At 32.4% G+C, this 24747-nt stretch overlaps 1 pseudogene; it reads right to left on the bottom strand.

The window, feature by feature from the left end:
* Positions 1–16587: 16587 nt before the first annotated feature.
* On the bottom strand, positions 16588–22723 carry LOC127086569 (uncharacterized; annotated as a pseudogene).
* Positions 22724–24747: the final 2024 nt, after the last annotated feature.

Below are 24747 nucleotides of genomic sequence, written 5' to 3'. Positions count from 1 at the left end.
CTGATCAAACATTGCCCGTAACTGGATGACCATAAAGACAGTTGATGGGTACTCCACGAAGCATGCTAAGGGACATGAGTGACCTAGATGGAATTTTCCCATCCTGCGTAACAGGATAAATGTCTATGGGCCCAATATTGAACTGGACAAGGATGACACGGTCTATGCCTTGTGTTCAATATAGACATAAGGGCAAAAGGGTAATTGTACACATAAGTATTATCACAGAAGGGTTTGTCAGATCACATGACATTTTCGTGTCTTAGGTAGCAGTGATATGTTGCTAGATACCGCTCACTGTTTATCATGTTAAATACATGATTTAATATAATTGCCAATGCCACGAAAACCTACAGGGTCACACACAAAAGGACGAATTGATGAGAGATAGAGTAACTAAGGAATACCGTAATGTACAGTGCACTTAAGTGAATTGTAGAACATCGTAAGGTACGGTGTGCTTAAGTAGAATACGAAATATGGTAAGGTACCATGCGCTTAAGTGATATTGACATATTATAAGATATGGGCCACATAGACTTGAGTGAGATTTTTAGCTTGCAGTCCACACAAGTGGTTCTATAAATAGAACCCTTGTGTAGAAGCATTTGTGAAGTTGCAATTTCGTTTCTCTCTCTCTCACTCAAAGCCTTCATTCGTAGTAGCTAGCACTGAGATTGAAGGAATCTGTTCGTGTGGACTGAGTAGAGGCGTTGTCATCGTTCAATGTTCGTGATCGCTCCGTAGATCTGCATCAAAGGTTACAATCGCCATAAGAGGTAACGATTCTATCACTGATCGTGCCCATTAGTAAGGATCATTAAAGGAGAAATTTTAAATTCCGCTGCATTTTGGATGCCCTTCTCCTTCATCAATTTCTTCATTCCAAGATGCACAAATCAAAAGCACTTTAAGCTTGTATATGACTTTCTTGGTTCTCTTATACTCTTATATTACAGTATTGTGAGACATAGTTAAATATTTATTTTGGAGGGTGTGAATGTACTAGGGGTATGAGTTGGTTGAAGGTATATTATGTGTTGTAACAATTTTCACACAGTGTTATTCTCTGGTTGTCTATTGATAACGACCGTGATTTTTTTCTCTAGTTTTGGAGTTTTCACGTTATGTTCTTGTGTTGTGATTGTGTTTTTTTATTCTCTATGTTATGCTTTGTTTTTTCCCAAAAGTTACCTCGTAGCCTGACTTAACAGAGTAACCAATAATCAAGTCTGGTAACCACACAAAATTATCCACCGTTGCCTCGATAAGGCTTTTATTAACCAGAAAATGCATAAGGGCCTGCAACAAGTTTCGAGTATTATCCTCCAATTCTCCTTCAATAAAGTGTGTAAAATAAGTTGATCGATTGATTGAATGTAACAATGATAAAATGAATAGGTTGAATATATTTAGATTTGAATGATAATGGATGAATTAAAATAATTCATTAATCTATTTTTTTTTAAATTGTTGATTTATAAGTATTAACAATTTGTTTGGATTAATTCATTAATCTATTAATAATACATTAATTTATTTTTTATTTTTTAATATAATCCATCTATTAAGAATAAAATACCGTTATAAGTCATTGCATTATCTGCATACGTAGATGCACTAGGGTGCAAGCTTGCCATCATCGTAGTTGGCATGCTATAAGGTTGTCCCCAACCACTTAGAGGTAATGTGAAACTCAAGGGAAAATGAGGCATTTGGTCTCCTATCATATTTTGTCTATCCCTAAGATTAGTGGACATACTTGTTACTTATGGTAAGGATACCACCATTTATGGTGATACAGTTGACGTCGTTATCTGACTTATAACAGTAGGTATTTCTCCAATAGAAGTTGAAGTTCCTACATTGTCAACCATCGATTCGACTGGTTGTTCTTCTGAGTTTAGAGCATTTTTCTAGGGAGGGGGTTTCTAGACAGTGGACATGCCATTTCAGGAAGAGTCTTGTCACTCCTTAAACGTATACAAAATCGAAAATCGAAAATCGAAGCCATTTCATGAACGAAGAATAAAATTTTGGAAAAAAGAAACACAAATTTTCTATAAAAATTAAACTCATTAGACAAAAGGGTCCCATCAGGTGTGTTAATTTTTTTATTGGTGTTTTTAGTAAACAATCACGAGTTTAGTTCACTTAAAAGATTAACTCAAAAAATCTCAAAGAAAATTTTTGCAAAGAGAAATTATGGTGAAAAATGCGTGTGATTTGGGTTTAAATGATTGGATATTAACCAATTGAATGCAAAAGAAAGACATTGGATAAATATAAAAAATATCAAACAAAGTAAATGAAGTAAGTGACATTTAACGTAAATTCTTTGAATACAGAAGATATGTAAAGAGTTTAAATGGTGGACGCAAACTCACATGTCTCACAAACTATTTCGCTCTGTAACTTGGGCACTTTTGTTCTTTAGAGAGAAAATCATCTACAACGGTTAAACTTTATAAATTTGACACGTATCCCACTACTTATCCTTCATACTCCAACTTTCCTCCATGCTCCTTCAAGGATATAACTGCTGAAAAACCAAACAAATATGGCGATAATTGGCGTTACCTGCCTCAGTCAAAGGCGGATACATCTCCAAATCACATAGTCTTAGAAACAAAAAATATCCTAATTTCTTAACACTTAAAAATGTCGATTTTGACTTCGTGTCGAAAGGTTGTTATGTGATCTTTCAAGATACTTAAGATGTTTGGAAGAGAGAATGATCTTAATCTTGTGTATCTATTCTTGAGAATCCTCCAAACTATTATTGCCCTCGACTCCACTTACAGCTTAGTTAAACCAACATGTCAATACATCCAATATGTCAAAACTTTTGGCTTAAGCTTGTAGACACTTAGTAATGTCAACTTAGTTTGACCATTAGTTTTTTGACTTTTCACTTAGCTAAAAATATCAGGCTAACAACCGCCCATTCACTTTGAGCAATTATATCATCATTAAATTGTTATCTGCACTTCACGTCAGAAAACTTGGAGATGGTTTCAACAATCTCTCTTATATGAGTTTGAATCTAAATCACACAATGTATGATTTTTAACCCATTTTCAAAGTTCTCTCTCTCTCTCATTGTTTTAAGTGTTAGAGTAATAACATTTTTTACAAATGCCTTACTTGTTTACTAGGGAACAATCTCAATTGCACCGAAAGCTATCCATAATGATCTCCATCATCAGACCATTCCTCTTCTGTTCAAGTACAAGACAAATGAATTTTCATTGTGGTAGTTATAACATTAAGCTCCATAGATAGTTGTGTTGAAATTAATAAAATTATGATATGAATAATCTTCTATTTTTGTTTGTTGTAAAAGTGTATAAGTGAGGACATAAAACACTGAAAATACCCATGTTGGGATTAAAAAATATTTTTAGAATGAGAGCAACAAAACATGAGTGCAAAGAAAATAAGTTTGAAATTTTGACAAAAAAAACAAATAAAATGACACCTCCCACTTTTTAAAGTAATCCTACAACCATTATAAGGATATGTGTGACATGTTACAAAATAAGAGAAGATTTAGAACTGTGTCTCAAATTTTTAGAGATAGGTTATGGAGGGAGATCGTGTGCCACCATGGTATTCACCATTTAGAGAGGTTGGTGACTAAAATGGTAACGACTATTTCCCAAGAAGTTTGAAGATCTATACAAATCTTCGAATTAATGAATCAAAATGTCAATGGCAAACTAACTTGTCCTTCACAATTAACATTTTGGGGGTCTTTGTTATACTCAAAATTTAAAGATTTAGAAGATACATTCGAGCGAGATTAAAAGATGAGTCGAAAAAAAACATAAAATATTATCTTCAAAGACAAAATGACATGATAAACCTAAAAAATACATAATTGAAAGACGTGAAATAGAAGATTGAAAAATATGCACGGTTAAAATATTACCATCAATTGTTTTAGAAACTTATAGAAAAAAAATTTAGACAAGTAATATATTTTTGCTTAAGAAAAATCATGTGTCTGAAATGCCGACAACGCTGTTTAGTATAAATAAATAAATCCATAATACAATAGAGTTCATTTTTTTCCTCCAAAAATACTTGCCACGACAAAGTTGTTTAGTATAAATAGGGGAATTAACCCCTAATGCAAGAGAGCTCATATTTTTCCAAAAATACTTGCCATAAACATGCACTTATCCTCTCTAATAGGATTCAACTTATTTGAATATGTGGATTAAATATATAACTCATTTTTATACTTTTAATTCAATCCAAAATGTTAATATTAGTTTTTGTTAGTACTTAGCCGTTTTCCCCATTTTTGTTACTTGTATTTCAATATCAATAATCTAACTTTTTAAAACAAAGTCTTTGATTTTTAATCAATCCATGGGTGCTTAAGACCCTTAAAATGTCACTCAAATCCAAAGTTAATGGTAGTCTATTTATTGGTGGGTAAAATCGTTTTTCTGTCAACAATTTCGTATGGAGAAATGCCTAAGTCAATAAGCTAAATTCTCTGATATGAATTTATGTGCACATAAAAGCGACCATTTAATTTGATATCCCCAATTAAATTTGAAATATTCAATTTATAGCACTTTTATTATAATACTTTTTTATAAAAACATTTTTTTTTTGAAATTTATCTATTTTTATTAGAAATTTATACTAATATGTATAGAATTTTTTTGAATTTTTCAAATTATGAAATTCCGATATTTTTTTTAAATAAAAATGAAGAATACCAGAAATTTTAAAAAACAATCCTTTTTTTAAAAAAGTATATTTTTTACGCTATCGAAAATTTCAAAATTTTCGATAATGTTAAAAAAAATTTAAAGTTGAATATGAACTATCAGAAATTTTATTTTAGTTGAAATTTTCGATATAAAATAGAATATTTAAAATTTTTTATAATATTTTTAAGTTCACGTAAATTTCAAAAAATTTGGTATACCGAAAATTATAAATATATTTATGGAAATTTAGTGTGTATCGAAAATTCTAATATTAATATCAAAAATTTCGTATGAAAATTTGTTTTAAATATTTTAAGGGATAGTTTTTGAATTTTAAAACTATGGAGGTGTCAGGTATAATTGAGGGTGGCAGCAAGGTTGGTCCTGACTATTTAGAGGCTCATGCCAAATAATAAAAATTGACCCCTAATAAAAAATATAATTTAAAAAAACAACAACAACTTTGTATTCGTCAAATAAAAAGATGTTAATGCAGTCACTTCTTTACCAAATCCTTGTATTCATAATCGTCGACATTAACTATATCTAATTCCTCCCTCAACCCGAATACAGCAAAAACCATTTCACAAATCTAAATAAATTGTATAAACACTACTAGAATCAACTTTGATATAAATTTTTTAACGTGAAAATTATCAAATTAAGATTATAAGCTAGATATGGTAGAAGTTTTAGACAATAAAATATTCTTACATAAGCAAGAACATTACAATGACCACAGCTAAAAAATTATAATAAGGAGGATTAAACTCACAACCTTTACTCCCATATTTAAAAATCACTATCCTACTGCTTAACTAATAACAAACTCATGTTTATTTTTCATTTTATAATTTATTTTAATAGATTATTAAATATATATTTCACTTTTTATAAAACAAAATGAAACCCTTAATTTGAAAATCCTAGACTAAGGACCGTCTTGTCCTTCTTCAAAATTGGCTCTAGATGACGATAAGAAAAAAATAAGTGTGAAAACAAACAAAAGTCGAACAGAACGAAAATGTGAAAGAAAATGATTGAGAAATTCTTGTTTTTTTTTTCAAAATAAAGGTGCCAATTTTTGTTTTGTTGTGCTACTTGAAGGTGTGGGTCTCACCATGCTTATAATCCATAATGAATGCGCAATAATGTAAGTATTTTTTTTTCTACACAAACAACAAAAATTGAAATCCAATCATTAGTAAATATTAACAATATGCATTATATATACTTTCAACATTCAATCCAAGCATAATTCATATATTATATACTATAATATGATATTTAATATATGTTTATGTTGTTTAACTATGCAAATTTAATTGAGATGGGAGAGATAGCTCTCAAAATTGATTTTGTTTTACTTCATAAAATTATGGCGAGTAAAAACTCTGACCTTCAATAATCCTTAATTCTTTAAAGGAGTGTTAATTACAAATGTGAGAAGTTGATCGATTGATTGAATGTAAGTGAATAGATGGAATATATTTAAATTTGAATGATAATGGATGAATTAAAATAGTTCATTGATCTATTTTTTTTAAAAAAATTATTAACTTATAAGTATCAATACTTTGTTTAAATTAATTCATTAATTTATTAACAATATATTGATTTTTTTTATTTTTTATATATATAATTCATCTATTAGAAATAAAATTCATCAAATTTATCAACTTACATCTATTAATATCCATCCATCCATAAAATTAATTTAAATAATTAAGTATATCTATTAAATTCCACAAAAATGATTTTAAAAAAATGTTTCTTTCTTAAATAATCTTTTTGACAACAATTTTTAAATATAAAATTAAATATTTTTTAATAAAGAATATCTCTCATAAAATAAAATTTTGATAGTAATTAAAACACATTAAAATATTTTTAAGGGTAATGTTAACTTGTGCCCTAGGAGCAAATGTTAAGAACTAATTGTAGAAATATTTTCTTGGAACTTATGTATGGTCTTTATCAAAATTTTAGAAGTAATGTTTTCATTATTTTTTTTCAATATAAACTTTCTATTTATTAATTGCTTAACATGTACATTCGGAACACAAAATTATCATTATCCTATTTTTAAATCTCACTTGATGTTAACGATTTTGTTCGGTCTCTAAAAGAGTTATTCAGATAAAATTTTCATCATTTCAAAATATTATTTTTATAAAAAACTATTTAAAATAAATTAAAATTAAATTATAAATAATCCCTCCGTCCTACGACAAATGATCTAGTTAATAATTTTACATAAATTAAAGAAAAGAATAAATAAAAGAGATAATGATATTTTTATTAAAATAATCTTATCATATATTAAAAATAATAAAAATAATATTAATTAAATAGTTAAATTAAAAAAAAATATAAATTATAAAATGGATTATTCATTTTAGAACGGAGAGAATAATAATTTTTAAAATAAAATAAAATTGTTTGGATTTCCTTTGATAGGGTGGATAGTTGTGTAAATCAATGACCGACATCCATTCTTACATTTCTTCTACCATTTATCTTGGTACAAATGTGTAAAAGAGTATTTCCAGCAAATCCTACACTTGAATGAACGACCATTTATGATTAGTCTTGGTTGTTGCTCCACTTGAATAAACTAGCTTCTTCCTCACCAGCTTCAGGAAAACATTGACCATTTTCATGTCAAGCACTGCAAAAATCACACTTGAGAGTTTGAACTTGTTGAGTTCTTTCACTTTATTTTTTTATTTGTTACTCATAGTGCCTCCAGTTGAGGCATTGAGGAGCACAAAAACGTGAGCTCTTAAACCTCTGTAATAATTTGTACTTGTTCCATGTTTGGTCACGACACCCTAATATCTTAGGTATGCTAATGGTTAAATAAAGTTTTAATGAACGTTAACTCCTAGTATTTATTGAATAGTTAAAGCTGTTTGAATTTCAACAGTTATAGCTGTTAATAAATCACCACTTGAGATCAATAAACACATTATTTAATATATAAAAGAATTAAGGATAAATTTAACTGAATAATATTAGATGGACAACTCTATCATTTAGCACTCAACAATTATATAGCTCAAATAGATAAAAAAAATTCATCTCGAGACATAATCAAAGAAAAATTAACTACTCATGATTAAATTAATAATAGTTAAAGAGCTCAAGAACTTATACATGAATAAAAGGGAAATATTAGCTTTAATGGTGTAGAATCCTTAATTCATGTCTTTAGAAACCTTGCATTTGCAATATATACCATAAAATTCTAAACCTAGAAAATATTTCATGTTTTATTTTATAGAGTAGATTTCATCAGGCCAAATCTTAGCTACAATAATGTAGAAGATTTAATCTTTGCTTCAGGAAACCTTATAGCCACAATATCCAATAGAGATGGCAATGAATATAATTTGGGCAGGTACTCTAGGATCCATCCTAAAATCTACAATTTAAAAATATCCTCGTATTCGAGCCCATATCCATATGGGCACCAATGTTTGTACGTGTAACCGTATATGGGTACTAAAGTATCCATATTCATACCCGTTTATCCGTATTTCTAATAAAAAATAATATATTAATTATAATTTATCATGTCATTGTAATTTTTTAACGATATTTAAAATATTTGAGGATGTTATTGTTGAGATAAGAAATAAACAAATATTTATATTAAAACACGTAGAAATTTAATAAGGATGCATCTAATAAAATTGTTAGATTAACATGTGTACATAATAATGAAAATAAAAATAAAAATAAATAAATAAATATATTGCAGGTATGGGTAGGCTGGATACTAAGGTACCCACATCCGCATCCATACCCGCTTATTTTAGTGGGTAATTACTCGTGCCCGTGTCCGTATCCATTTTACGGATTTTTATCTTATCTGTTGTAAGCAATTTTTATGTGTATCTATTGAAAATGGGTAAAATTGTCATCCTTAATATCTGTAAAATTATAACCTCAGAAACCTTTTATGTTTTGCTTTTATAGAGTAGGTTTAAACACGTCAAATCGCACCATAATATTTCATTTAATCCATTTGGTAACGCATGATCTGAGACTAAATCACTCCATATTCTCGTATGATCGAGAGGCAATTTTCACAAAATTGCTCATCTTTGGTCCTTGTACTTATCCCACCACGATCCAGTTGAATTTCCTAGTGGTATGGATTTCTTATTTTCTTCTTCATACTTTTGAGTGATCTATTATCCTAAACTTTCATCACCGTAATATATATAATGTATAAATATTTTAAATCTTTCTAGTTAGAGTAACTTGAGGTGCAATGACATTTTACAAAATCATCTTGATTCCTCCTATACTTTTTTTATAAAAAAAACATGTCATTTTAGTCAAAATTTTAGATTTAAAACTCTTAAAACTAGTAATAAAACTAATATTAAAGAGGGTCATCACTCATTGAGATATTTATCTATTCAAGTTGAAGATTAATCTAGTCATATGCATGATTCTCTTTTGAAACCTGCCTAGCTTTAGACGTGGCATAAGTTCTAGGCTTGGAATAAGGATTAAAAGGTATATATTCTATAACAATATGTTAGATCAGAAAAAGCCTTGCAATTGTACTGATATTCTATAAACATGGATAACAATTTGAACTTGATTTTGGTTCCCTTAAACTGCTTGAGTAGTTGACATGACACAACTTTCACCTTAATTGGTTCGTATGGTCTCTTAATCTTTGCATTATTGGACTCTGAACCATAGGTTTTACAATGTCAACACTATTGTATAATGAGAGAAGTATTCATTACCCCTATTTCACCTAATGGAGAAATCTTGCATCTTTTAAGTAGTGGGAATAGGAAAAACTATTGGCAATTGGATTGACCTAATTGTATATGACAAAGAAGGTTGATTCACATTCATGAGGCTCTTTCCATACCACTAGTGTATATTGTAAGTGAATTCTTGATTTTTTTTAAAATAATCATATATTTTTTTAAAAAAATCGAAAATAATCAATAATTCAATAAAATACCAAAATAATCAGGTTTTGAAGAGGATGCGTCAGATGAATTGACGCACCCCCAATGCATTAAGAGAATGCGTTAATAACATTGACGCATGCATTGGACTTCTCATGAGGAGGCACCAATGCTATTGGCGCATGCATTGACCCTTATGAGGAGGCGCCAATGCTCCTGGCGCCTATGTGTTTTTTGTAGTGTGGGCGCCAATTCATCTGACGCCTACATGTTCTATCATGTGGACGCCAATCCCTCGAACGTCTGCATGTTATGTACAATTGATGTTCCGTCTCTATAAATATCACGCCTTGGATGCAATATTTTTCACTCAAAATCATCTCATAATACCATAATTTGTCTAGTTCAACCACCATCACCTTCAAGTAGGATGGATCTCTTCGAACCTTTGAGCATGCCGCAATTATATGGGAGTAGGAGGTACGAAAGGCTTGGAACATTCCGCAATCGCACCAACCTCTATCTAGTTCGACTCTGTACTGTCCCATCGGCATGCCCTCATTGTGATCCATGGACTCAGCAACACTATACCAACCTTTACTTCGGTCAAAGACCATAACCACATGTGTGTTTGCTTTGGCAACTTCATGTCTGATGAATTTCATTGAAACATCACTGAACAACTGTCCAGATTGCAACACTGAACTCCATTTGAGCGTCTGGTTTTAAACAACGTTATGTTACCTACACCAAAGCGGTTAATGTAGGTTACGGATGCCTTTGAAGACAGAGTTCATTGATTCCACAAGATTCGTTGTCATGTGGCCTCAACGTTGACCGTTGTCATATGCCCCAGTCCACTTCTCCAATGGAATACTATCGATCCACCGTACTGCATCTTTGTTTGACAATTTTATTTCATCGCGGTAGTGTTTGAAAGAAGGTTCTGATAATGCGTAACCTGCATTAACAACCTTCTTCCGCAACGTCTTATCTTTGATTTCCCACATGAAATTCTGAGCAATATGTCTAATACAGAACACATGCATCGAAGGAGGATTTTGCCAGCCGTTATCAATGTTATTATATGTACTGATGATTGAAGGGTGTCTGTCGGAGATCAAACATAAGTTAGGCTGAGGTGCAACGTGCAATCGAAGATTTCTTAGGAAATAACTCCATCCCTCAGTAGTCTCCCCTTCAACTAGTGCAAAGACGATTGGAAAAATGTTGTTGTTCCCATCTTGTGTCACTGCCATCAGTAATGTTCCTTTGTATTTTCTGTACAACCATGTACCATCAATTTGTATAATTGGTTTACAGAAAGAAAAACCTATGATGCATGGTTGATACGCCCAGAAGAGACGGTGAAATATTCCATTTCCAACAGCACACGTATCATCTGGTGTATACGCGGGCAATGTTTCCAACTTGACAATAGTTCCGGGAGCATATTGTTTTAGAGCCAACAAGTATTTTAGAAGTTATTTGTAAGACTCCTCCCAATTGCCAAACACTTTTTCAACAACCTTTGTCCTAGCTATCCATGCCTTCCTATATGATGGAATGTACTCATACTCTGCCCTAATATGCGAGATTATTGTACTCACCTTTAACGACAGATTGTCGCCAATGACAGACAATATTTCATCGCATATTAGCCGAGAGCTTAATTTACGATGATCCTGCATTGGGTTTGTCATCATGCATGTGTGATATGAACCCATTGATCCAATCTCCCAAGACTCGCTCCTCTTCCGGTACGAAGCTGACAACCTCGATGCATCAGTTCTGTCAACTATGAAATCAGTTTATAGTTGCATGTGGAATTTCTTAATGGCTTTTACACATTCCTCTTTTGTGCGAAATATGTCTCCTTGTTTCAAAGATCCTTGCATCTGTACGTAAGGATTGTACCATACATCTGCTGAAGGTTCATCTGAACCCAAATTCAACCTTGTCATGTGATGGGGTGGGCAGTATACATGACTTGCTGGTATTGGCTCCTCTTCCTCATCAACGTTCACCATTGAATCAACCATGATCTTGGCTTCTTCTTCTTCGTCATCTGGAACATTCACCTCAGCTTGTTCGTCATCAGTCTCACAAAACACTTGTGACTGATCAATGAACTGAGACACCTATTATTGATGTGATAATATATACAACTCTATATCATTGTAACTGGATTGTTCGTGACTAACAAACATATGCTGAACATAGTCATCATCTCGAATCTTCTTTTGATAAAATTTTACCTGATTTTCTGCAAACCAAACTGGATTTTTATAGATGATTTAGCCCACATTAATACATTGCAATTTCTTTTCTATTCTTTGTTTCAGATGTGCAAAATTTGATCTTCGATTTATTGTAAACCGAGTTACCTCTGTATTTCGAAAACAAAAACCGAACAACTGATGATCAAATATTTCACCTTCGACATGGGCACTGATCATGTAATGTTATGTGGAAGACATTTTCTTCAAATATTAAAAATGTAAGTTTCTTTACTGGAATTGAATGCATTGCTAAGTTGTTCATCTACACAGCATAAATAGAGTTGCATTGATCACTTGGTTTGTCTGTACAGACTTGACCATGCATGCAGTAAAAAGAATCCACATGCAGTGACAAGAGTGACAAGAACACACATGCACCCAGGGAATCCAAGAATCTCTAAAGCAAGGAATCCCTGTGCCCTAAGATTCCCTAACAGGCGCCCATTCCCTAGGCGCCATAAAGCAACGTGGGCGTCAAGAGGAAGGGCGCCCCTTCATATCAATTGAACTAAGGCGCCACTAGGAAGGGCGCCCCTTCCCATTGCGCTACACTAAGGCGCCAAGAGGAAGGGAGCCTCTTCCTTGCATGTGAAGAATCACATGCAGGCGCCAAGAGGAAGGGTGCCTCTTCCTTTGCATGTGGTTTCTTCACATGCCCCCAGGACAAAGACAAAGGATTCTTCACATGGATTCTGCATTTTATCATTCCATTGTCTTCTTTTGCCATTGCATGCAACCAATCCAATTATTCTTAGGTTGCAAACCTACTCACTCATTCATCTACAAATAGCCTTTCATATCAATAATATCAAATCATCTTCATCAATACTCAACTATATTCTTCTTTGTCACACTATTTCTCTACCACACTCAAGCTCTGCAACATCAAATCATGTCTTTGTTGACTATGGGCGATGAACATAGAGGCACACTCGAGAATATCTCGACATTTGTATGTTATCTCTCTCTTTTTACTTATTCCGTTTTTAGTCTTATACCTTTGTTATCTATGTTTTTATTACTTCTTATAGAGTTGTCTTTGTTGATTATGTATTTCTTCTTCTTATTGCATTTCTTCTTCTTATTGCATTTCTTACTTTTTTGTTATTAGGATCCGAAGCATTTTAGATGCCGTGTACATGAATATATATCCCACGATCCTTTAATAGAACCATATATTAGAGGATGCGGATTTGGAAATCTACTCAACATTGTTTCGTACTCGGTGGACTACAAGTTCATTCTTGCTTTGTTGGAGAGATGGAGACCCGAAACCCACACATTTCACCTTCCGATTGGTGAGTGTGCCGTCACACCTGAGGACGTGTACATGTTGTTGGGTCTCCGTATAGATGGAAAGGCCGTGAATGGTAGAGTTAACCAAGACACCTCTATCTGTAGTAAATTATTGGGTGCCCCTTTGTTAGATGACAAAACTGAGGGAGAGACATCCGGTCAAGCAAGGGGGCAAGGTATAATTTTAAAATACCTTAAACAATATTATGTCAGTATAGTATTATCTGAAGATTCAACCGAGTATGAGAAAATAATAAAAGCTCGGTGTTATATTATGATTTTATTTGGTAATTTTTTGTTCCCAAAAAGTACAAGTAATTCTGTAAATATAATGTATTTATCTTTATTACGCAACATTAATAAGGTAAACACTTATAGTTGGGGTTCAGTTGTGTTGGCCAATCTATATAGTGCAATGTGTAAAACTGCAAAAAAGAATACCTGTATTTTTTTTTCATGTGCGTATTTGCTTTAAGCTTGGGGTTGGTCAAGAATGTCGTCGCTCTCCCCGATAAATGAGCGTCTATTCGTGTTCCCGTTTGCAACCAAGTAAGTTTAACACTTTATTATTTACCATTTAGTTAATTATATTTTATATTATAATTAACAGTAAATAATATTTTTCACTTTTTTTATCTAAGGTGGTCAGTAAGGGGAATGAACTACAATAGGTGTCTGAAACACGCCATTGTAGTCTATCACAATCTATTGGACCACATTGGACATGACAATGTAATAATCATACACAACTATATTTTAATTTAAAAATACTTATCAAATTATTTTCCATCTAATCGTTTCGTATTATTTTACAGTTTATCTGGAGGCCATATATGGGTCTGGATCATGATGTGAACCATGACGATGCTGCAGTTTGGACAACGAAGACACTGATTATCCGATTCACTACGGTGGAAATGCACCAGAGTGACCGGGTCAAACTGCAGTTCGACATGCTACAACAGATTCCAGAATCTCCCACGTGTTTAGGGAATTGGCATCAAAAAAGGATTGATGCACAATGGAATTATTCTGACTGGAGAGACTTTGCAAAAGAGATGTGCCATCAATGGAGGAATCGACGACAACACATCTTAAACGAACCAGTCATCCATGGTGGAAGACCGACTCAATAATATATGGCATGGTTTAGGTCGGTAACAACTCAATAATTTGTATCTGAGCCGCGATATTTGATGGATCCACGCCAACTTGCTTCGTCATCGTACACCCCACAACAATTCCCCACCCAACACCAATGTGAACCCATCAAAACCCAACAACCAACCACACAATATCAACCTACCACATACACCCAACAACCAAACACCCAACCTCATAACCCGTTCATGCCATCCACCCAACGATCAACCATCCAACATCGCAATCCATTCATACCACCCCCCAAACATAATACCAAGAATCAAACCCCACAACCATAACCGTCTATAGCCCAGATGATTCATATGGGTCACTTCATCGTAGCCCCCCACCAATGACCACCCAAACATCTCATCAACATAACACTCAACCATTGTTTAACTATAGTACGCCCCAAGAACCATTGCTTCGTTTGCAAAACGACTCAATGGCCCAATTTGGGCAACTATACCGTCCCCAATTCACCCAACCCCAACGATCTAACTACGGTGACATGGACACCGAACTCCATTACGGAAGCGCCGTTTGCCAGAGCCCCTCCGGATATTGGAAATAAATGATGACACATCTGTCAAATACTGTTGGAACTTCCACCGGACCTTCCCGCCAGCCATCGCTCGATCAGGTCAGCACACAAAGACCTCAAACATCTCAAGAAAATTGTGGGAGACCTCGGAGACAAACTAACGCACCTGGATGTGGAATAAGGGGTGTTGTAATCGGACCGGTCATTAGTTTATTGTCAGTGCAATGTAACTAATTATTACATCATCAATAAATTTATTTTTTCCATTACTATTTTTTATTTATTAAATAAATAAAATTAAAAATTAAAAAAAATTAAAAAATTAAAAAAAATTAAAAAAAAAATACAAGGGGTGTATGCGCCAGATGAATTGGTGCATACACCATCCATTGCACCTAGGCGCCAGGAGCATTGGCGCCTCCTCGTGAGGGCCGATGCATGCGTCAATAGCATTGGCGCCTCCTCATGAGGAGTCCAATGCATGCGCCAATTCTATTGGCGCCTCCTCTTAATGCATTGGGGATGCGCCAATTCATCTGGTGCGTCCTCTTCAAAACTTGATAATTTTAGTGTTTTTTTTTAATTATTGATTATTTTCGATTTTTTTTAAAACATGATTATTTTAAAAAAATTCTGAATTCTTTTACCTCGTTGATTGGAAAACTTTAGTGGCATTGGGTATATTGTTCCAATGGACATGCAAAATTTGTTATTGAACTATGAAAGCTTGGTTGAGATTCAAATGATAGCTCTTGACAATGACTTCCTTTTTCTTTAAGTCGTTACATTGAGAAAAGAGCTATATCCCTCAATCACGAGTTCCTAAACTAATTCAAAGAGCGTTAAGTACCGACGTGGGAAAGGAAAGGAAAGAAAAATATATATAACTAGTGGGATACCCGTGCGATATCGCACGGGTTCCGTCGGGATTTATATTATATGATTGTCACTATTACTTTTCAAATTTATATATATTTATTAAGTTCATTATATTTATATAATTAAAAATATATTGCATAAACAATTTTTTTATAAAATATGCGAGCGAACATTTTTTTGTTGTCAAATTAATGAATCATTTAATATGTGAGAAACATTTGTGTGAAAATGTTGGATAAAATAAAAGGGCAGATTTATATAGCTATTCTGGACAAATAGCATAGTAAACTTTAGTTCGAAAAGTATTCTGGATCTTAAAACTAAAATGAATTTAAAACTAAAATAAATTGAAATTTGAAACATTCTTAAATAAAAAAACAATAGAAATTTCAACCATAGTCCAATTATTCAAAGTAAAAAAATTGCTATCAAAAGTTAACAAACAACTGTGTCTTTGGCCGAATGAGGATCAAGGAGTCTCATTCAATTGAATTGTGTGTGACCACATGATGGCTAGCATGCCTGCATGACAAACAAATACAATTCATGAGTTTAAGTGAATGTCTCATAAGATGAAAAGTAAAATAACATTAGTAGCATAAAGCATTAGAAGGATGTTCATACAAAAGAACCATTTGACTCATATACAGTAAGCATGATAATTTATTTAATTTCATATAGTCGAGGTAAGAAAAAAAGTTATTGAATAAAGTAGAAAGTAATTAAATTGTTGTCAAAATATAATAAGATAAAAAGCTTACCGGTTAACCAAGTGCTTCGAAGACCTCCTTGTACACAACATTTGTAGTAGTCGAACACGGTGAATTGTCCTTGTCATGGATTAGGATTTTTAGCCCACTTTTGCTCTTAACTCGTGAAATAGCAACATACAACTGACCATGACTAAATACTGGAGTAGGCAAGTACAATCCAACACTATCAAGTGATTGACCTTGGGATTTATTAATTGTCATTGCATAGGAGACAATTATTGGAAATTGTCTCCGAATCAACTTAAATGGCCAAGGTGAATCACACGGTGACATAGACATTCTTGGAATGTAAAAAATGTTACCTATGTTCTTTCCAGACATGATCTTTGCCTCTATGACATGATTTGCTAACCTTGTAACAATTAATCTTGTTCCATTGCACAGTCCATCAACCTGGTCCAAATTTCTCATTAGCATAATAGGTGTACCGACCTTCAATTTGATCTTATGATTTGGAATTCCTGATGTTCTTAATTTACTAAGAAATTCAGGAGTTAAAACTTCATAAGATTCATTATAAGTTGTGTCTGTTCTATCAATTGAATCGAAACTCAAATACTCTTTCTCTTCCCCTGAAATATCCGTTCATAAAACAAAACATAAAAAATTATTAAAAATAATTGCTATAGTGTATTGTTTTATGTTTAGAAAAGATAAAAGCTAACTAACATTTACCTGGTATCAGATCCAATATGTAATTATTGATTCTATCCACAACTTCAATGGTTGAGGCAAGAATGGCTTTTCCTTGTAAGAACGTAACATCTTGAAATTTTTCCAACAAATTCGGATATGTGTAATCAACGATAGCCCTTATTGGATCTTCAAAATTTGAAATCAATAGTTCTTTTGGAATTTCTATATCAACCAATCCATCATTTGGTTCAGAAATCTTACCATCACCAACTTGCAATATCCATTTTGAGAATTTTGCTAGTTCATCAGAACTTGTATTATCCCTTCCATGTTGAAGTCTCATATTCTTTGTGAGCTTTAGAACTTGACAATATTCCTAAACATAGGATGAGCTAATAGATGCATGGACAATATCAGAACGACTTGCTCTAGGAACAACTGGAAGAATCTGTCGGAAATCTCCTCCGAAAACAACAACCTTTCCACCAAAAATTGCATTTTGGAAACCCTTTTTGCTCATGACATCTTTTAGGGTTTTATCCAATGCCTCAAAGCAGTGCCTATGAGACATAGGTGCTTCATCCCATATTATGACATCGGTGGCTTCAAGTAGTTGTGAATGATCAGTGTCTTTGTCGATATTGCAAGTTGAGTTGTCAAGTGTTGGCACGGGTATTTTGAACTTTGAATGTGCGGTTCTTCCACCTGGCAATAATAATGATGCTATCCCACTTGAAGCAACAGTAAGAACAATTTTTTTCTGTGAACGAAGGGCACTTGATAGTGTTCTCCACATGAAAGTTTTGCCGGTTCCTCCGTAACCATGTAAAAAAAACACACCTCCTCTTTTTTTGTTGACAACATCCATGATGGTATGATATATTGCAAGTTGTTCATCTTTAAATTATCAAGTTATAATTATAAGTAGAAAAAATATAAGAGATTTTTAAATTCATAATAAAAATAAAATATGTCACCTGTAAGTGCATGAAAAAGCTCTTCGAAATTCTTTTGCTCTTTCTCAGCATTGTAATCAAGTTCGTCGTAAATCAGTCGGTTGCCAACATGCTTTGTGACATAGCTATCCGGATATGGCATACATGTAAATTCATGTAAACTTCTTCTATTTGATTGCATCATATTTTTAATCTCAATGGGTGTCAAATTCTTTAACTCAGTGTCTGATAGTTGCAATTCTGTCAACATTTTATAAGCAGTTATATAGTAACAATTTGAATATATATCATAAAATACATATACAACCTGAAAGTGTATATCTAATATTATTACAAAAATTTCAACGGATAGCATTAGATAAGTAGTTAGATTCAGCTTAGAAACATTATTCTAAAATTTGAAGATCAAATTCAACACAAAATTGTATTTTAATTAGTTAGGAATATGAATGCATATAATGTTCCTGTAAGGAACAACATACTTACAAAATGTAGGATATATATGAATTGTTAGGTAATATTTAACAAATAGGTATTGTATGTATCTTAATCATGTCTGCCATTAGTTACTTAATAGTTAACATATAATATATGATGTAATATTAATCAAATTCTGTTTACACTTAGTTTTATGATGCGCAGAGCTAATTAATTAATATAAAACATATGGGTCAACACAAATTCATATATGAAAGATATTAAATATTTTGATAATTAGTAAAGACATTCTCTATAAAATAAAATAAGTTAAATAAATATTCAGACTATTGCATATAGTGCAGACCAAAACTATTTCTTCAAAGGAAAAACAAATAATGGAAATTTACCTCTTCTATTAGTATTCTGTCTCTGTTGATATAAAATACCGTCAGATAAAGTCCTCCAGGTTTGTTCCCAAACATGACGTGGCCTATTCACTGTACCGGATAGCAACATCGTAACAAATAACTTTCTCAAAAAATGTCCAGAACCCCAATCTTTTGCTTCATTTATCGCTGCAACATATTCACTGTCATCGTTAAGAAATCCCATATGGAAGCATGCATCCCTAAAGCTATCCTGAACCTTTCCATCAATGAATTTTATATCTTCATAGCAAGTAGGGCCCTTGACAACTGTCAGCATCATTCTCAAATAATACAACTCACCGGTACTTGGAGGAACCCAAATTAGGCGGCCAATAGTATGACCCCTTTTTCGTGGTCTCCACCGTCTATATCTTCTATCATATACAAACTTCGTCAGAAATTAAGAGTAAGTTAAATTTTGTGCCTCAAAGTATATTTTGTTTGCTTCCATCCACGCCGTAAACATTGATTCTTTCACACTTGGTTTGTCAAGCACCTCATCAATCAATTCATAATCAGTATAGTAAACAAAATTATCTCCCTCAAGATGGAAGTACAACCTCTCAACTGCTGGTGACCTACCATGAATAGGAAATGAAAAAAGCCTCCAACACGCTTCACTTGGTGAGACATATCTACAATCAAGATATTGCTTGATTTCATCAACATTTCTTATGACCGAAGTTCCATCAGATTCAGTTTGGACAACCGCAGCAGTAATTCTATCATAACCTTTGTTAATATACTTAAATAAGTACTTAATAGAAGTACTCTGATTACACCATTCCATATTGACGTGTGCTTGATATTTTTTCAACAAATATGGATTATAAGGAACTACATACCTGTTATCAAGTTGAACTTGTTTTTTCATAACCGTATTACCGGTTTCTCTTCTTCGGTACATAGGATATCCATCTTGATCAACAATGGTCTGGGGCTGAAACTTTTTGGGAAAGTATTTTGAGCACTTTCCATCTTTCATGCAGGGTGAAGACCTGTTTGCTATACCACATGGACCATGGATCATATGTGTCTTTACCAAATCATATAGTGTCTTATCATCTTGTTCTGTTGGTATCTCTGTTGAAATGATCTTGTCTATATCATCTGGAGTTGGATACTTGCTGGAGGGATACAAGAATAGAAGGATATGGGAATGTGGTAAACCCCGCTTTTGAAATTCAATTGTGTATATATCTGCAATAAAATGAGTTTATCATTAAATATTCGGATAATACGTATATCATTAGATAAAATAATTAGAATTAAAACTTACATGCAACAACTCTCCCTAACACATGCTTTTTTGTTAGATCACACAACAACTCATCAAACTTAATCTTGAAGACTCTATAAATGATATTCGGACGATCTTGAGAATTCAAGTTATTTTTGGCAACCAATCTCTGAATTTCAGGCCAGTTAGGATTGCAAGTAAATGTGATAAAAAGATCCGGAAAACCAAAGTGACTACAAATAGCCATGCCATCAAAATAAAGTTGTTCCATGAACCTTCGACTTCCAACATAAGTCGACGGTAAAACGACTCTTTTACCTTTGTTGGAACCTTGAGTGTTGGCATTCTGTTCTCCATCATTCAAATTGCCATATTTAGAAACATGCAACCTTTTTTGATGTTTTCTTATATAATTTAATCTTTGGGACTCCATCATCGTAAATCCATCAACCAAGAATTGTTGAAACAACCTTCTTGACAGTAATAGTGTTTGTGCTTCATTATTCCTAGATTGAATCCTAAAAGCAAGCCATTCTCTAATTGTAAGCTTATTCCTCTTCATTGGTTTTTTTGAATTAGTTTCCCTAAGAAGAACGCCAACTCTAAATCCATCTTCACCGTAAGGAAACAACAGCGGATACTGGTATGACAAATAACTTGGATGAAACTCACTTATTCTTTTCAGTTGTCCACTCTGTCTCTCAAGAAGAATATCTCTTTTATGACCTGTATCAACATCACCAACGATAAGTGCGACGACCTCTGAAACAGTTGGATGGTTGTAGATCCTGCCGTCTGTTGATCTGTCAGAGATTAATTTCAACTTAAGATCAGGTAAGCTGCAATTTTTCAATCTATCTGCTGCCATCCTAAAAGACTTAGCATGTGTGTTGAACTTATCCAACATAAGCTTCAATCTTTTAACAGTATCTGGAATAATATAGGGGTTGTTCCTGCATATTGATTTTCCAAAGGTTAGTCTATTCAAAATCTATTAATAGTATACTGTGATGGCATATTTTTTAGAATTATGGAATTTTTAATCATGAAGTAAATCGTATGAAGAATATAAACTCACCCTATTGCTTCAATTCTATTATGAACCTCATTGTCGGTGTCGAAAATGTATAGTTGAGCAAACTTTAGAGATTCTCCAGGTAAAGGAAGCATGCTCCCAATCTGATGGCAGACTTGTCCATGTATTCTTAGATTAGGTGGTCCCCTTCCATCTTGAAATATGTTGTCGACCTTCATACCCGATGATGTAAAAGCAAATATCATGTTGTACAATCGACAATATTGCTGATAATTTATACTTTCGCTTTCGCTATTATCAAACAATAAACGCCGAAGTAATAATGGTGGTGTTTTCAAAAGTGGCAAAACAACTTTTCCGTTTCCGCAACATAGTTGGAACTTAGGAACTGAACAATTCTTTCCTTTCTTCGTTTTTTCTTGATACCACATAAGTGCTCCACAATGTGTGCACTCAACCGTAGGATCACCAATATCAGAATAATCTATTTAAAAGAAACGTTTTTGAATATTATAATGCATTTATTAAATTTGCTAAGTCTGTTAAATGAAAAGTTATAAGTAAAACAAATGTTAGAGTTAAACATACCAATATTGCAAGAATCAATTGATGAGGAATTGTATTGAAAGGCTTCGTCATCATCAAGACTGGAACTGGAATCATAATTTCCATCTGCAACATTAAATTCGCAAGAGCTGTCACTGATAGAATCATCAGTGGATGTATCATCAACAGAGTTATGCATAGCAATGTTAAAATTTGGAACAAAATTGAAAGTAGATGCATCATGTACAGGAGAATTGGGTGTGGATGAAGAAGAGGGATCATGATTCTCATTGGCAAAATAATTTAAAAGTTTCACACTCATGGATTGAATAGCACCCACATTCAGTTGTTTTTTGGATTTGTAAGCAGAAGTACTTGGTTGCGCACTCATGTTCAAGTTTCTTGCATTAGAATGTGGAGAAGTTATATTGGAAGGTGGTGTTACTAAATGAGTAAATGATGGAGTATTGATCCTGAAACAACTTGGAGAATTCTTGTCAAAGTTCTCATCATGAGATTGTGAGATTCTTCTTTGCAGAATTTGTTTTCTCCTTTCCCGTGCAAAAGCCGCAGCCTGTTTTGTAGAGACACTTTCAAAATTCTTTATTGAAATACCACTGCCTGTTACAATTCCAGGAGAATGTGAAAACATATTTCTTTCATTAAGAACAGTTGAAGTTATATTAGACAGTGGTGTTCTGATGATTGGCCTCGATGGAGCGTAGTACATCTGAGAAGCTTCATAGTGGTTATAAAAGTTATCTATGTTTCGGAGTTTTTTCGATCTTCTATCTTTAAGAATTTGCTTCCTTTTACGTCGTGCCAAAGCTGCAATTTCTTTATTGGAGTTAGCAGGTGGTTCCATTTCGTTGGAGAATTGTAGTGAATGTAGATGATGATATCAGATTATCTTAAGAAGAATAGAAACCATGTTAGAATATAACAAAAGTTGGAAATCTTTATGTTTGGGTGGTAGCCATTCTAACAGGAACAAAACTTCTACCTATAACATGTCGCAAGAACAATTAGAGTAAAAGTCATGAACCTAAAAGCTAATAGTCATGCAAGTTTTAATGTTCTTTTTTTAAAAAATTAGTCTTATAAATTAAATCATATAGTAGTATATTCATACAGTAAAAGAAAATGGTTTAAAATATCATTTGGTATTGGTTTAATAATTAGTTTTTGTTACATTAATAATTGGTAAGCCTATTCAATATATTATGTGGTATTGGTTTTCTAATTATATATATAAGACATTATTATAATATAGAGTTATGATTAATGGTACATAGGTAGACTAAAAGACACACTTAAAAAGTAAAAAAAAGCATGCATAACTCATTATAATCTTAGCATTGTAAAACACAGAAGCATTGGAAAACATGAAAAGTTTTTGCGTGCATTAGAAGTAATATTGACACATGCAAAACCTTATAGTGACACTTATTTTATATTCTCATCATTCAATACTACAACATAGCTACACTACCTATAAGACACATTGTAATATCACATCAAACTTTCACTTTTTTACAAACAATGGGCTAATCTACTTTAAATATCCAATAGAAGATTTAAAGACTAAGCAAGTAAGATAAAAAATATATACTCCCTTTGACCTTATAAAAAAAATTAATTACTTATAAAAAAAATTATTTTAATATTTGCTAAAGTATAAAGAATATTTAAAAATATGTAAAGTTATACTAAAAAATTTAATTACTTATAAAAAAATTATTTTAAAATTTGCTAAAGTATAAAGAATATTTAAAAATATGTAAAGTTATACTAAAAAATTTACTAAAGTTCAAACGGATGAAAATGACATTTTTTATATTCCCATCATTCAATACTACAACATAATTACACTACCTATAAGACACATTGTAATATCACATCAAACTTTCACTTTTTACAAATAATGGGCTAATCTACTTTAAATATCCAATAGAAGATTTAAAGACTAGGCAAGTAAGATAAAAAAATATATACTCCCTCTGACCTTATAAAAAAAAATTAATTACTTATAAAAAAAATTATTTTAAAATTTGCTAAAGTATAAAGAATATTTAAAAATATGTAAAGTTATACTAAAAAATTTAATTACTTATAAAAAAAATTATTTTAAAATTTGCTAAAGTATAAAGAATATTTAAAAATATGTAAAGTTATACTAAAAAATTTGCTAAAGTTCAAACGGATGAAAATGACATTTTTTAATATCCTGGCCATAGAAAAAATAATAATTTATTACTATGTAGTATTCTAAAACTTGATCCTAAAATGTGTCTCACATAAGAGATATATTATTTTCATGATGAGAATCAGGATTTAATCCAAACAACTGTAACATTATTTCTGATATATTTGTTTGAAGAACCAAAAACATCATAATTGAAACGCATAAGATAGACAAAAAATCAACTTCCAAATAGTTTGGATTGTCTTGAAACATTTGTCGATTTAAAACTAAAATATAACAAAATCAAAACTATGAAATTCCATGAAATATTACAAATAACTCAATCATCATCTATGGACCATCTTCCTTTTTTACAGGTTTCATCGTCTTCGTAGAGGAAAGTTGAACACTTTCAACATCTTCTGACGCTTCAGGATTTATACGTTTACAGGGGGTCATCACAAAATTCGCAGCATTGGGGTCGAAATCAGCAGATACAAATAAAGGTTCCTGAAAATCATGTGTGTCTTCAATTAGATATTGAAAGCAGGAATATATGACAACTAATTCGATATAAGATATAAAATATAAAATATAACTTACCGATAAACTCTTCATATCATCTTGTGAGGAAGACAATGAAATTGGAATTTTCGATACATCCTGCAGAGAGATAATGGAATTATTAGGGTATTTTTGTTAAC

Source organism: Lathyrus oleraceus, chromosome 1 (genome assembly GCF_024323335.1).
Source record: "Lathyrus oleraceus cultivar Zhongwan6 chromosome 1, CAAS_Psat_ZW6_1.0, whole genome shotgun sequence".
NCBI classification, from domain to species: domain Eukaryota; kingdom Viridiplantae; phylum Streptophyta; class Magnoliopsida; order Fabales; family Fabaceae; genus Lathyrus; species Lathyrus oleraceus.
This window is presented reverse-complemented; position numbering and strand designations above follow the sequence as displayed.